The 14,928-nt window shown below is 39.7% G+C and overlaps 3 non-coding genes across 3 annotated transcripts; all 3 read right to left on the reverse strand.

The window, feature by feature from the left end:
• Nucleotides 1-12,134: 12,134 nt before the first annotated feature.
• Nucleotides 12,135-12,245, reverse strand: trnal-caa. The gene is made up of 2 exons: nt 12,208-12,245; nt 12,135-12,180 (listed from the first exon to the last, which is right to left on the reverse strand). It is a non-coding gene; the product is annotated as a tRNA-Leu (tRNA).
• Nucleotides 12,246-12,570: 325 nt separating this feature from the next.
• On the reverse strand, nt 12,571-12,681 carry trnal-caa. The gene is made up of 2 exons: nt 12,644-12,681; nt 12,571-12,616 (listed from the first exon to the last, which is right to left on the reverse strand). It is a non-coding gene; the product is annotated as a tRNA-Leu (tRNA).
• A 355-nt stretch (nt 12,682-13,036) lies between these two features.
• On the reverse strand, nt 13,037-13,147 carry trnal-caa. Its single transcript has 2 exons — nt 13,110-13,147; nt 13,037-13,082 (listed from the first exon to the last, which is right to left on the reverse strand). It is a non-coding gene; the product is annotated as a tRNA-Leu (tRNA).
• Between the last annotated feature and the right edge of the window lie 1,781 nt (nt 13,148-14,928).

Consider the following 14,928-nt stretch of genomic DNA (forward strand, 5'->3'; position numbering starts at 1 on the left):
AGACCTGATTTGATGTTGTTTGTTTACTGTGTTTTTTAAATTTGAGTGTTTCTTTCTGAATCTCCGTTGTAATATAGAATTAATGCTGCTGAGAGACAGTTTTAATAATATGGCAGATCTGTGGACATATTCTGTACCAACAGTAATATGTAATTCGTTACTTGTTTTATATTTTCAATTATTTTATTATTCAATTATTTTTATTTAAGTTACAGGAGTTTGGAATTAATAAAGTACAACCTACCCACCCACCTACCCACCAACCAACCTACCGATACACCCACCAACCTACCTACCTATCAATCTATCAAGTCAAAAATATACAGATCAGCCACAATATTAAAACCACTTACTGGTTTAAATATTAAAGTTGATCTATGTATTTTATTTTGTCAAGGGGTTACAACGCTAGTGAAAAACTCCCAGTCTGGACCATGTTCCCTGCGATTACCAAAATGAATCCAACCCCTCCCCTCATCATGAACCACCAATTCATGTTACGTCTCTTTCATTTCAAAGGAGAGCGGGCATCCCACCTCCCTCCATATCCACATCCCCTCCTGCAGGCCCTGCGACAGCCCACTGAGCGGAGAGACAGGAAATGGAGCAGAGAGACGCGACAGCCCAGCACGAGACTGGAACCAAACCCACTGACACACACATCTGCACGGATACACCCAAACCTCCGGGAAGCCCTATTTGTTTTCGAACTTGTCATCCCCAGAGATGCTTTTCTGCTTCAATCACAACAGATTATTCTCCAAACAGACAGGGATATAGGTTTAAATAGGCTGAAAATGCTTTGGATCTCATTACAAGAAATATTTTGACCTCTGAATCTGCGTGTGGTGGACTCCCCCCATTAGCTGCAGAGCCCAGTCTGTTTAAAATCGCCTTTTTGTCAGCATTTACTTCCAACTCGGTGTTGTTGTAAAATGTTTAAACATACCACTGGGTTCCAGCCACTTCAGTTAGCCTAAATTATCAGTATTATAATTAGAACCAACCAAGCTAACCAGCTTCTACAGGCTACAAAAATTGGAATTATAGTTAACTTCGACTCAATCGCGACAAGGTGCTCAAACGGAAATGTGCTCAGACTTATTTGAGCATTACATTTCATCTGACACAACTGTCAGCAGTGAAGTTACATTGTGAGTCAGCAGACACCAGGTTTTGACAAGGAAAATGCATTTGAAGAGTTTCCAAAAAATATTTGTATGCATTGATTTTCATGCTTTTCCAAAAAACTGTCTATTGTGAATCTGACGGTGTCTTCAGACTGCTCAGACGAATCTCTTATCAGGGATATTTTTGACACTTGCTGAAGTAAATGAGTCTTTCGCTCATGAAACAGTCACTTGTGCTGGTATAGACTGTCAACGTGCTGTCAGCTTGGTCATCATAATACACATTTATTATGTTTCATTTGTCAATCACAGTCTGCTGAGAAACACAATCAACTTCTCACTCCAGGGATGGGAAATGGGAAATGTTAAGGTAAAGATATGGGGGGAGTCACCGAAGAAAACATTCAGCAAACAATATGTAACTTTGGTTGCTGGGGGTTTCTCAATCAAAACAGTAAAAAAAAGCCGTTTGATGATAGCGTAAAGCAGTGTGGGATCATGGGAGTTGTTGTCTTCACCATCATTGTAAATAATAATATGTCTGATGCGACTCAGTTGTAAATATTGTACCTGATTTAAAGTATTAACGTTATATTCACATTCGCAAATGGCAATGAATGATCGTAATCTGTTTTGAGTGACCAATACAAACAGCTGGCCAGCTAACTGGCTAACTGTGTGTTTTTCCTTCGTATTGCGAAGTTATTGCAGAGACGGGACAGAGATGGGTAAAGCGGATATGACGCAATTAAAAGGTGACAAAAATGATATGTTCTATCACCTTGATTAAAACTGGGGATTTCTCTGGGTTTCAACAAGTGGACACAATAGATAACATGGGTCTAGTTGTTTTTAGACATTTTAATGAAGAAATTTTACTTATTGTATCTTTAAGACTACACAAACTGTAAATTGTTTGTAAATAATCAATATTTTCACAAAACACATGGCCAATGTATAGTCCTTGACAAAAATAGTCCTACAAATCTAGCCTAAAAAAAACATGCAGACATTAAAAAAGGGCTTACCTTAGTGAAAACATTCAAGCTCCACCTCTGATTCGCTGTCTGTGTCTCCCCCACTGGTGTGCCAATCCTGATTGGCTGGAAAGACGTCACTTGAGACAAACATGCGTAAACACAGACAGAATCCATATTTTACTATACTGTTTGTTATAACTCCTAATACCACCCTAAATGATGAAATTATAATACATTATTACATTATCATACAGAGGGCAAATACAATAATTGTCATATATCTGTCAATGCTGCCTCAGTCAACTAAGAATGTATTATGTGACCACCAGAGATTGTTGTTATCTCCTGAATAAGTTACATAATGCGAAAAAACTGCATTGCCAATATGTAATTAATGCAAACACCAATCTGCCACGACAATGAAACTATATATATATATATACTTTATGTGTACAGGTGTTCTCTCTACAGTTAGAGTTGATGCATCACGTTGAGACACTGCCAACCCACCTGAGAGAATCTCATTACTGTTAGTTTCAGCAGAGACATGTTTGATGTCTCACAGTCTTCGTACTCTTTCAGAGGCTTTTCCACGCTAACGATTTGGGAGGGAGGGAATAAAAGGATAAGCATGGATTTTTTTTTTCACTCAACAAAAATAGCCGGCTCTAAACGAACGTGAGCTATTTTTTGCCGCGCTTGTTAACCAAGACAAATTTAAAATGAAACAATAAACCGCCTGCATACACCATCGTAAGCTGCAGTAACGTGCTCCGCAGCATACACAGGTGTTACCCCTAAAACCTAGAGCTGGATCACCAACCTCAGTCGCTCAGAGATTACTACACTATAGCTGGCCGGGGCTGACTGTGCACTGTATCCAGAACAAAGCGGAGAGACAACGAGAAAAGACGGAGGATAAAAGAGGAAAAGAGAAAACCAGAGAGGATGATTAGAAAAAACCCTGCTAGTCATCGGCTCTGTGGAGCTGAAATCCCCTCTCTCAGCTCTCTGGATAGGGAACAAGCTGGGACCCACAATGGCCAGCAGATTCCCCTGGATTTGCAGCACAAAGGGTGGGCAGTTGTCCACCCAATAACCCTCAAAACCCCCACCACCCTGACACATGCATCTCTTCTCTCACCCCCCCCCCCCCCCTCACATACTCATTCACTCCATCAACATGACCCTCCATCTGATCCGACCGCCAGTGGCTGCTGCAACCTCCTGAATCAGAAGCCAGCCGACTGAAACAATGAGTAATAACATTTGTGAGTGAATGTGTGGCCACACATACACTTACCCAACAAACTCTGGAGATTTTTGCCAACTGTCACTGCACTGCCAAACAGGAATCGCATACTGTAGTTGTGGTAATTGGAGTTTTGCTCCATGTGCCCATACAGGAGGATCGTGATAGACACAGCCACACATCGACTTTCCATTAGCTCTGAATCGGTAGCAGAGTAAGTTTCAAACCCAGGATTTGAGTTCAGCTTCGTCCCAGCCTCATTAAAAGTTACATGATCTCATCACACATGGACCTGGTCCATGACCCTTTTCCAGTCCCCACCCTTAGCTTAAGAAAGTGTGGCTTCAACTTTATTGCAGCCAGGTGTTTAGTGCACTTGAGTTTGGCATAATCATTAGGTTGGTCTCAGACAATTTAACAATGAGACGATTAAAGCTCAATTAATGACTAATGTCTAATGTCTCCAGCACTGTTATGTTCCTGCCTGAAGCGACGGTACAGCGATGGCAGCAGGTGGCTGAGTGTAGCACAGCGATGGAGCATCCACTTAGCAAGTTATAACCACAAACTCTGTGTGTGTGTGTGTGTGTGTGTGTGTGTGTGTGTGTGTGTGTGTGTGTGTGTGTGTGTGTGTGTGTGTGTGTGTGTGTGTGTGTGTGTGTGTGTGTGTGTGTGTGTGTGTGTGTGTGTGTGTGTGTGTGTGTGTGTGTGTATTTCCATGAGATTGTGTCAAAGCCTGACTCTAATCACCAGGATTGTGCCACTTGTGTCTGCCATGACAGTGATAGTAATTGCAGCAGTTTTTGGCTCCAGTGCTAATAGAAGAGAGACGAGCAGCCAAGCGTCTGCTGGGACCCATCACCTCTTCAGAAATGGACATCAGAGGGTCTTTAATATGGCTCGGTGGTGTGTTGAAAAAAAAAGAGAAAACATGTAATTATGGTTGTGATAGTGCTTTTCTCTCATTTGCAATGAACGTTCACATGGGATAAAAAGGTGGAAAAGGGCAATGGGTCTCGAGAAAAACAAAATAATGGACATACAGTATGAAGGCAGTGAAGAAAACACCTCTAACACCTTAACATGCCTAACTAACACCTACTGTGCACTTGTCTACCTGATCTCCTACACTCGGGGCTCTATCTTAACAATCTAGGCAAATAGCCTCCAGCTCTTGGTGCAAGTGCATTTAAGACATGTGCAGATTTTAACTTGTTCCATGGCGGAAAAAAAGATTGATTCTGTTTGCGCCAGATGCATGTTTCAAAAGGGTTCTATTTAGTCTCTTAATTAATCATGGGTGTGCTTAAGGAGTAACATGCAAAAAAGCTATCACAGGGCCATTTCACATTTTCTTTAAAAGTCAGGTTATATATATTATAATGGCAGGTTGCTATTATACAGTTGGATTTGCCCGGTATGAGAGAACACTTCTGTGTGTGTGTCTAACGAGCAGAGGGTATGTGCATTGTTCGAATGCCTATGTAGGTACATATTTCTATCTTGATGCACCCTTAAAATAACAATTACTGAACCATTGTCTTATACCAGGTTGTTGTAAGTCAATCTCTCTCTGCTGCATCCAGATAGAAATGCACCAACAATGTCCCTGAAACACACAGCACCCCCATGTTCACTCGGATTGTAGACACTTGACGGGAAAACAACAACTGCATCAGTCTGTAACAAGCAAAGAAACTTTATTATTCTTTGCATCATTTTTTTCCTCAGTCCTGTTGAACAGATTTATCATTTTAATACTTACCTCAATGTCTCCTAAAGTTTTATTTATTACGCAGCAAATAAATAACTGTGAAACATTACGAGTGACCGATTCAAAAATGAACATAGGAAGTTATAGCAGAGATGGTCCAGTCACATTGAATAAAATTGTGGATTTCTTTGAGTTTTTACATTGTTGAAAACATTTTGGAAAATGGAAGTACACAAGTCATATAGGTCTCGTTCGTTTTAACAAAGAACAGTTACATTTTGTAACCTTAAATCACAATGTTGATTATGGTGTTGTATATAATCTCAAAATGAACCATCTGTTCAATCACTTTTTCATTTGTGACTCCATACTGCTCAAATGAGCTTCTTTCATTGGCTGGTTAGGGTTTCCCTAAGATGGGGTAGGGGTCTCAGAGCAGAACTGAAAAGAAGCCGTTGATTTATTGAAGACTGGGCATCTAATCAGGATGGCCTCGTGGAGGTATTCTGAGAGGAGACCCTGGGTATCCTGCAGGGATTATGTATCCACTCTGGTCTGGGAATCTCTCAGGATCCTGAAGGACAAGCTGTAGGAGGTATAGCTGGGGAGAGGAATGTCTGTACCGCTCTCTTGTTGGCCTGCTGCCACCAGGACCCGGACCAGGATGTGTGGATTAGATGAATAATGGACTAAAAGATTAAAGATGATTCCCTTCATTTTGAATCTCTCTGCCCATTAACTATGAATCACAAATAAGCACTACATCATTTGTTTTTATTTCATATTCTCTTAAATAGATTTATTTTCCTTTTTTGAAAATTATTTTTAATCTGATTGGGAAGAAAAGAGAGAGAGAGAGAGCAATCACTCAAGTCATGCCTGAAACATGTGCAGTGCTGTTTGTTTGTGTGTAGATGCTGCACTGTGATAGTGGACTATTCAAACAGAGCGAAGGAGATCGATACACAGACAGACGGAACACTTCACTTAATTCAGTTTCTCAACATGCTTGCTTTTCCCACCACAACCATCCTCTCTGTGTTCCAGGATTGACAAACTGAAAGCTGTTACATTACTGCCAACTATGTCCCGTAGCAGTTACTGGCGAGGAAGACATTTATTTTTGCTCATTCCAGATTGTAAAATCTGACAATTTGAACTGTCTCATTTCGGTTATGGACTGTTGTGACAACCGAGACATCTAAGAGTTGCCTGCTTAGTAGCAACCTTTATACAGTGAGATACATTTAAATTCTTATCTGAAAATCAGTCTTCACTTCACTTTCATTAGCTTTTAGTTGCTTCACACCCAATGCACATTAGATGCTCAAAGTTACATTTTTGATGTGCATCTTATGTTTGTTAAGTATGTTTGTATTTCTTTCGCCAATGTCCATGTTTTCCTTGACTTCTGGATTTGAATTGTTGACGACAGATTTGGTGAATTCAGTTGTCGCTTGGCTTTTAATGCTCACATTTCAGATGTCAGATCTTCCTCAAATAATCCAACGAGTGCATCGGGAGCACCCGCTAGCTGACCTGGTTCTAGGGGCGCATAGGGAGGCTTGAGGTTGGTATGCACCCAACCCAAAACTGAATATGGGAAGTAATCAGAAGTATGAAATATGTATGTAACTATGTATGTCTGATGTGCCAGAGCTGTTTGAAGTCTCTCTTCAAGTGATTTTCATGCTGTTCAGAGCCGATCATTGATCCTGTGTGTTTTTAACCCAATGTGTCATGTGTCTGTTGGATGAAGGTCATGTGTGTTTGGACCCAGAACCTGGTAAAACAGCATTATTTGATTAAATAGCAGGTCGATTTTGCTGATATATCGATCGGCTGAGAATGACACAGTGAATATTTTCCCACTCAGTCTTACCTCTGAAATTATATATACACCCCGTTCAATCAGCCCTGAACCCTCAGGTTAACACAGGCAGAAATGTCACGCTATTTGTTACTACTGCAGTGGTATCAATCACAGAGTTGAAGGGTACAAGCTGTTTAAAGACATTTTTTTTACAATCAATCCCAACTTTCTTTTTTCACAGCTCTTCTTTTCAAGGCTGTCTAAGCGGGGACTGGGACACTGGCGTCTCCGTCGCCATTGTTAAGACAGCAGAAAGAGGATGAGCGGCTCGGCTGACCCACATGAGGTTAAAAATCGGATTTTCTGCTCTCTTGTAAATGTAACCAGTGACTCATTGCAGACTGCCTTCAAAGCTGCCTCGCATTCCAAACTGTTTCTGGGCAAATGACCAATACTATCAAAGAAAAAAGCTTTGATTCCCATGACATATTTATTGATCATAATACTGCCTTCTGATATGTGCTGCGAGAAAGGGGAGCCCTACCCTGAATATCAATGAAGCCCCACTGACAGGCAGATAGAGTGGGAATATCATCAAGGGCCTATTCATATTTCATGTTTTCTATTGCAGCCTATTCTCCTCTGTTCTCTTCAATTCTGACTTGCACTATTCATTTTCTGCAGTTTCCCCCCCCACCTCTCTCGCCTATTTCAATCTTTCTTCAATCTTACCTTCTCTTACCCCACTAATGTTTTGTGTATAATCATGTAGCGTAGCACAGTCAGGCAGCAGAGGCCAAGTTAGAGGAAACATAAATACCTTATTCAGCCTGTTCTTATTTAAGAGGATCAAACGCATAGGGAAAAGATCAAAAGACACCAACTTTCTTTATCTTGTCTCCTTTGCATTGTCACTCTGGTCCTCCACTAATGACCATTTGTAACAGTGGATGTAAATGTGTATATACAAGTGTAACCAGTAGAGTTTAATGATGTCTGCATTGTAATATATTTGATGAAAAGGTCAGATCATGAATGTCTTCGTTTATCTGGACAAACCTGACAAAAGAATAACGAATCCTCCAGTCTCAAGTTTTACATGTGGAGTGCAGGTAAAAACTGTGTGCAACGATTTTGTGTAACTATAACAATAAAATTAAATGAAACAAATGCACATCCAAGTCTGTGACACATAATACTGGTGTATAATAAGCATTGTTACATACCATACAACCATACGATATATACAATATATATATACAATATATATATATATATATATTCTTCCCTTACAACCTCCAGTAGGATACCACAAGTATAATCAAGTATAATTGATGCATTAAGAATAGACATTAAAACAAGTTTGTAAAGTAAGTGTTCTTGGACGACTTTACTTCTACTGCTTGCATTAACTTTGGGAGATTCCTTGAAGAAAAAAAAATCTATATTCCGAACAAATTGTACATCTTTTTTCCAGCTCTGATAAGATGTGGGTACTTTTCTTTGCAGATCCTGAGAAATTAAAATTCTCATCATTTCCAGATCGACTGCTACATGTTTGATCACAGCTGTAAAAGCTTGGTTATGCTTCACTGCTGCCTGATGCTTCATTTTCACATCCATATTCAAAGTAGAAGGCAGACGTCTGCACGTTATGGCCCTTTTTGCAACAGCTGCTAACGCGTGGGCTAACGAATATGCATTAGTCAGAGTCAAACTGGAGAAAATAAGAAAAATAATATAGTTTTATTGTTATGACTGAACTATTTAAATAACAGTTGGATCAATTGCTGTGATGTTTGGTACTGTGACCTTTGTACTACATTTTGTACAGATGTTCATGGATCCTTGGCGACAAGTCCTCCAAATTATCAACAAAATACATCCCTCTGCCCTCTACAGCTATGCTAATGTTTCCCCTGACTGCAGGATGACATTATTTGTCTGTGGTCTCCAAATCTGTTACAAATCCTTGTTAAAAAATTAAGTTTGATCGCGTGGCAATGCATATGTTAAGGTTTGGTCCAAGCACAAAGATGGTTAATGGTTTGGGTTAAAGTTTCTCCTACGACATGTTTAAGGTTGTACGATGGTGAAGATTTAAAAAAATGTAAAGCTCACTGATGGTGGGAAACGGAAAATTTACTTTTTTATGGCCACTAGAGGGCTTTGTCACGTCAATGTAAACATAGGCATCTTTATTTTAGGGGATTTGCTGACACGACGGATGTTGTCGTTCTACTTTTGAGATCACTCTGTCCCAAATGATTTATGGTGATCCATTAATTTTTCATCTAGAGCAATCAGCTGCTAAACATTTTAATTTGTCCAATACTTTTGGCCTGCAAAACTAATGACATTCCAATGAGCCTCAGCTGTTCTCTGTTTTAAAGACAAATGTCAGCATGCTAACACGCACAATTCAGATACTGTTTACTGTGATATTTGTGAGTATATAACACTCTGATGTTAGCATTAAGCTCAGAGCTTAGTATAGACTCACAGAGACATCTACTATGCTAGTATATGCAGGATTGTAGACATTTAGTGTCTCAATCATAGACTGTATATAAAGATTGACGACAGCTCCCCAAAGTGAAGCCAAATCATCTGGATCGCCACCCCCCCCCCCAGTGGCTGGCTGCAATATAGGTCATAAGCCCCGCCTCCTCCATGTTAGTGGATGGGACATGGACCAAACTGAAAAGTCAGAGTATACATTACAGAAAATGTTTATCAAAGATGGTCTCAATTTTTGCTTTCAAGACTTTATTGTTGGTTATTGTTGATTCTTCGGCACTACAATCTCCATGGACACCGTTCAAATTCTTCCTCGGATTTTATTTGTCTGTGGGCTTTTTCTTTTCTCTGTTCATGTTTGCTCTCACTGCTCATGATAACTTCCCAGTTATTCTTTATTCCACAAGTGTCAGTTGTTGATTTCTTCAACATAACATTTTTAACGTTTTCCAGAGACCTGACACCGGTACATCAAGTTCTGAAAGCTTAAATTAGTGTAAATGTGCTAAGAGTAGGGAAACAAGCACTGGTGTCACTACAAACTGTCGGTTTAATATACTCTCCTCTTTGCACTTGATCTTGATGCAAACCAAGCTATTAATTGAGATGGAGCCAGGCAAAGGACACTCCAACATGTCTATTAATCCTTCTAAGAGGTGTTCAAGGTGTGAAGAAATGGATTACAGTGTGTTTGCATCCTCTGATGTACGATTACACTTGTGTTGTCGTGCAGATGCATACTGAAAAATTGCAGTGCATCTTCAAAATTTAGATCTGTTACAGTTTGTCCACCAATTCAGAATTTGTCAGAACTCATTGTATAGCTCCTTTAAGACATGCAATGACATTAGATATTTTCCTGAAATGTTCCAGGAGGGGCTGTGAGAACGCAAATGTTTGCGTCAGTTGCTACAGACACTTTCCAGAAATTTTCTTGCCAGCCCCTAATAAAATGTTCTCGATAGGGTCTGAAAGAGCCTATGTGAAAATACAGCAGTTAAAACTCGCAGCAAACGTGTGGGCTTGTTGATGACCTTTTATAAATGCAACAGACGCAAAACTGTAGATAACTAAAAGAATACAAATATCTTATAATGAGAAATAGGAGCCATATAAATAGAAGACACTTACAAAGATGTCAACTTAGAAAGACAACACAATTCAAGAGCTTTTGGTGATAAGGGCTGATGCTGGTGTTGATGTGCTGTAAACGAAAGCACTTGATTTCCGCAGCAGAGTTCATATGTCATGTCCTGCCTCCTGCATGCTCCACTCAGACGTCACCCCCTCGCCTGAAGGACAGACCTTGACAATCTCCTGCTGCCTTCTTCAGACGTGAAAGGCAAACTCTGGAAAATGTCCAGGCACAATTTTGTGGACATTTTCCAGGGTTCAGGAAAGAAATCGTCTTGTTTTAATTTGTGAATAACAAATGTATTTTAGTGTGTAACACAACATCAGTACTATCGCTGTGGGGCTTAAAGTTATAGCTGTGCACAAGAGACAACATTGTGTCCCCAGCAGGACCCAACTACACACAAACCTGTGGGAGTGTTGAGTGATAAAATAAGATCTTGGTGGTGACATCATTTGACATTTAGAGCTGAGTGGACGTCACCAACATGAGGAAAATCTCATCTCATCCTGTCTTCACACACCTGCTTCCCCCCTGGTTAAGCTCTCTTGTCTTTATCCAAGGTTTGCTCAGCTGTATTTTGTCTTTCTCTATCCCCCACGATGTGTTTGTCCCTCCATACCTCACAGCTTCTGTACTTTCTGTAGAGCGATATGCTTTAATGTGCTATTAGCATTGTTGTTAGTTGTTATTAGTCTGGTTTTCTTAGCTTTACTATATTCTTGGGGTAAGCTTTTCAGCTCTGACATGAAATACATTCTGAAAAAAACTGAAAATGTCTCTATATTTGTCTTTGATAAACCGTAAATTCAATGTCAAATATTGACTAAAGAAATCCAGATGAAGTGATCATTAACTTAATGTCATTATCCCACTTAATATCACCCCACACCTCACACATGTTGATCAATAAATACCATTTTCAGTGATTCTGTTTGCAGTAACAATTATCTTTGGCGTACCAGATGGATGGTTTAGCTGCATTAGGATCCACCATGCCCATTATGTAGCTTAAGGTAGATGTCTGTGTGTTTTTGAATAGTATCTCGTTAGAAATGGACAGACTAACTAAAATTGTTTACATTGTGAAAATATCCTGTTTTCTGTTCATACAGACTTGGGAGTCAAGAGTTGTTATGACACAATTACTACTTGGACAGTGTATCTTAGCTGTTTGCAACACCTGCATGGAAGATCAGAAAATTAAGTTTGTAACTTGATTTACCGACATAGCTGCCACATGTTGCCTCTAAAAGTGACACAGACTGTTAACACATAACTGACAGAGGCCACATATGCAACTGACTCAGTGCTGAGCTTATGTCCTGAGCATCTGTCCTCTCTGTCCTCTAGACCACTCTGCACTTACAGAGCATTCTTAATACATATGAACTGTATTTCCTCTTTGCCACATTAAATAAATTTGCATGGGAGATCATATGCTCATCAAAATCAAGGCACGGACTCTGATTTAAAAAGGTCTTCATGAACATATCAACTTTGTGTTGTCACTGACACAGTCTGATAATCACTGAGTTAGTTGTTTGCAACATGTGTTTTTATGATTTTACTCAGTCTGTCTAAACTAAATGTCAGAAGTGGGATTTGAACCCACGCCTCCATTTGGAGACCAGAAATCCCTTTGGCAAGGAAGGAGTCAGTCCTTGAGTCTGGCGCCTTAGACCACTCGGCCATCCTGACGTGTTTGTTATATATTTTCCTAAACGATATCATATTTCATACCAGACTTGTCTCATACATTGATTATTAGGATTTCACATTAACCACATTTAATGAATTTACATGAAAGAACAGATCTTCCTGAAAATTAAGCGACTAAGTTGGTTTACAAACATGAAACTGGCCACTGTTGTCTTACACATAAGATACTAAGGTTCTTCTGTTAGTCACACAGTCTTCACCATTGAATATTGGGTCAAAATGTACATGTTTTATTTTATTTGTTTCATGTAACCAGTGTTCAAATGTAAACATACTTCACAAAGACACCTGGAGGTAAAACAGATGTCAGAAGTGGGATTTGAACCCACGCCTCCATTTGGAGACCAGAAGTCCCTTTGACGAGGAAGGAGTCAGTCCTTGAGTCTGGCGCCTTAGACCACTCGGCCATCCTGACTAGTATCTTATCAATTTCCTATACCCTCCAGATCTTAACACAGCGAGAGATCATATTTCATACCTGACTTGTGTCATACATAGATTATCAAGATTTCACATTCACCACATTTAATGAATTTACATGAAAGAACAGATCTTCCTGAAAATTAAGCGACTAAGTTGGTTTGCAAACATGAAACTGGCCACTGTTGACCCCAAACCTCACACATAAGATACTAAGCTTCTTCTGTTAGTCACACAGTCTTTACCATTTAATATTCAGTCAAAATGTACATGTTTAATTTTTTTTTGTTTCATGTAACCAGTGTTGAAATGTAAACCCACTTCACAAAGACACCTGGCGGTAAAACACATGTCAGGAGCGGGATTTGAACCCACGCCTCCATTTGGAGACCAGAAGTCCCTTTGACCAGGAAGGATTCAGTCCTTGAGTCTGGCGCCTTGGACCGCTCGGCCATCCTGACACAGATATTATGGCAGACAAAGATTTTTTACTTTTACTACATCAAGGTTTTTTCTGTTCTTACAATTTTCAGTTGGAATGGTTTCAGTCTTGTTCAATTTGGTCTCTAAACCTGCCTTACGGTATTATTAAGGCAGGTTATTAAGCCACTATTAATGTTTGCTGTATTTCTCTTGAGGACACGTGAGAAACCATTTTCCATATCTGAGTGTCTACAGTCTGTAGGTTTCATCCACTGGATGTATGTGATTTTACTGCCTCGTTGTTCCTCTCTAACTGAAGGTGTGCTGGAGACGAGAGTTGGAATGAAATCTGTTGACTTTATTTACCTATCCCCTTTATAAGACCTTGTTGATGTAGACTTGTTCGCGTCCTTGCAATTAAAGTGCATATCGTCTGTAGCATACTTTTAAAGCTTTCTTTATATTAACAATCACAGGACTATATGAAAGAGTTTGCTCACAGCGATGAATCATAGAATGTAAATATAGATGGATGACACATCTCCTCTTCCTGTCACTATCCAGATGTGAAGCCATCTTGTGTCTTGGAGACTGTGCAGTAGCGATTGGGGGATGGAGCCATGGTTTTGCGGTCTTGTCGATACACACACTCGTCCAATCGTGAGTCAGTCTCATCTGTCAATCAGGTTTCAGCACATGATAGTTTTTTTTATAGCATCAATAACTAACTCACTGGGAAAATGAACACTTGGGACATCTTTCAGAAAAATGTATATAACGTGTACTTTGACTTCATAGTTCAGTTCATGTCCCATTCACTTACATGGAGGAGGCAAGGTTTTTGACCTATACTGCTGCCAGCCACCCGGAGCTGTCATGTCGTCAATCATAATGTGAAGTCTGTATGTGCTGAACCCAGAGAGAATAACAGAGCATGTTTCAGCTCAGGGTTTTGGTTTTAAATTCTGCAGCTTTTCTCTTTTGGTTTATTGTCCTGCACAAACAGCAGGTAGACAAAGCCAGCGTTTGCCTTAATGATGTTCAGTTGCAATGACAATTGGTTGACAGTTTTGGATAAGATTCATGATAATTTTGCAAGTGGTAGTTTGTGGTGTTCTTGACCTGTATCGCATCAAAAAAAGGGCTGTTTCTATTATTACCTGTCAATATAACGCAAGACAATTAAACACCGCCACTAACTACAGCTTCGTTAGAACCTTCGTGAAGGTAGGGTTAGTAGCAGGACTGATGTATCAGACAGTTTGAGCGAGGTGCACCCAGTTAACTGAAAAGTGAAAGTATGAGGTTGCTACAGAGCCAAATATTTCCCTCGGGAGTTAGTGAAGATCACAAGCAGAGCTGGAAGAGATGGAATTTTGGACTTACACTTGCCAGGCAGCCAGAGACATGACTTCAGTTAAAGGATGATGTTTCTCTGTATCTGCTGGATGTGTAAATAGTTAACTATATACAACGAGTTTGACATATCAACTTAAGAAGTGATCGACAATGTCAGTGTTGTGTTCACAAATGGCCACTAAAATCTGTTATTGTTTACTAAATCAATCAATCACTCATTCAAATTGTATTTGTATAGCCCATATTTAACCTTCACAATTTGTCTCATTGGGCTTAATGATATACAGTATATAACATTAGGTATTCTCACTGGGGTTGGAAGTAATCTAACTTGTCAAAGATGATGGAATTAAATATTCCACTTGAAATTCATTAGGAGTTTTATTAAAAAAGAAATGTTTACGACTTGTAGGCCCGGTTCATATTATCTAGCATTGTGTCTTGGGTGATCTGATCGCAA

Source organism: Hippoglossus hippoglossus, chromosome 7 (assembly GCF_009819705.1).
Source record: "Hippoglossus hippoglossus isolate fHipHip1 chromosome 7, fHipHip1.pri, whole genome shotgun sequence".
NCBI lineage: Eukaryota > Metazoa > Chordata > Actinopteri > Pleuronectiformes > Pleuronectidae > Hippoglossus > Hippoglossus hippoglossus.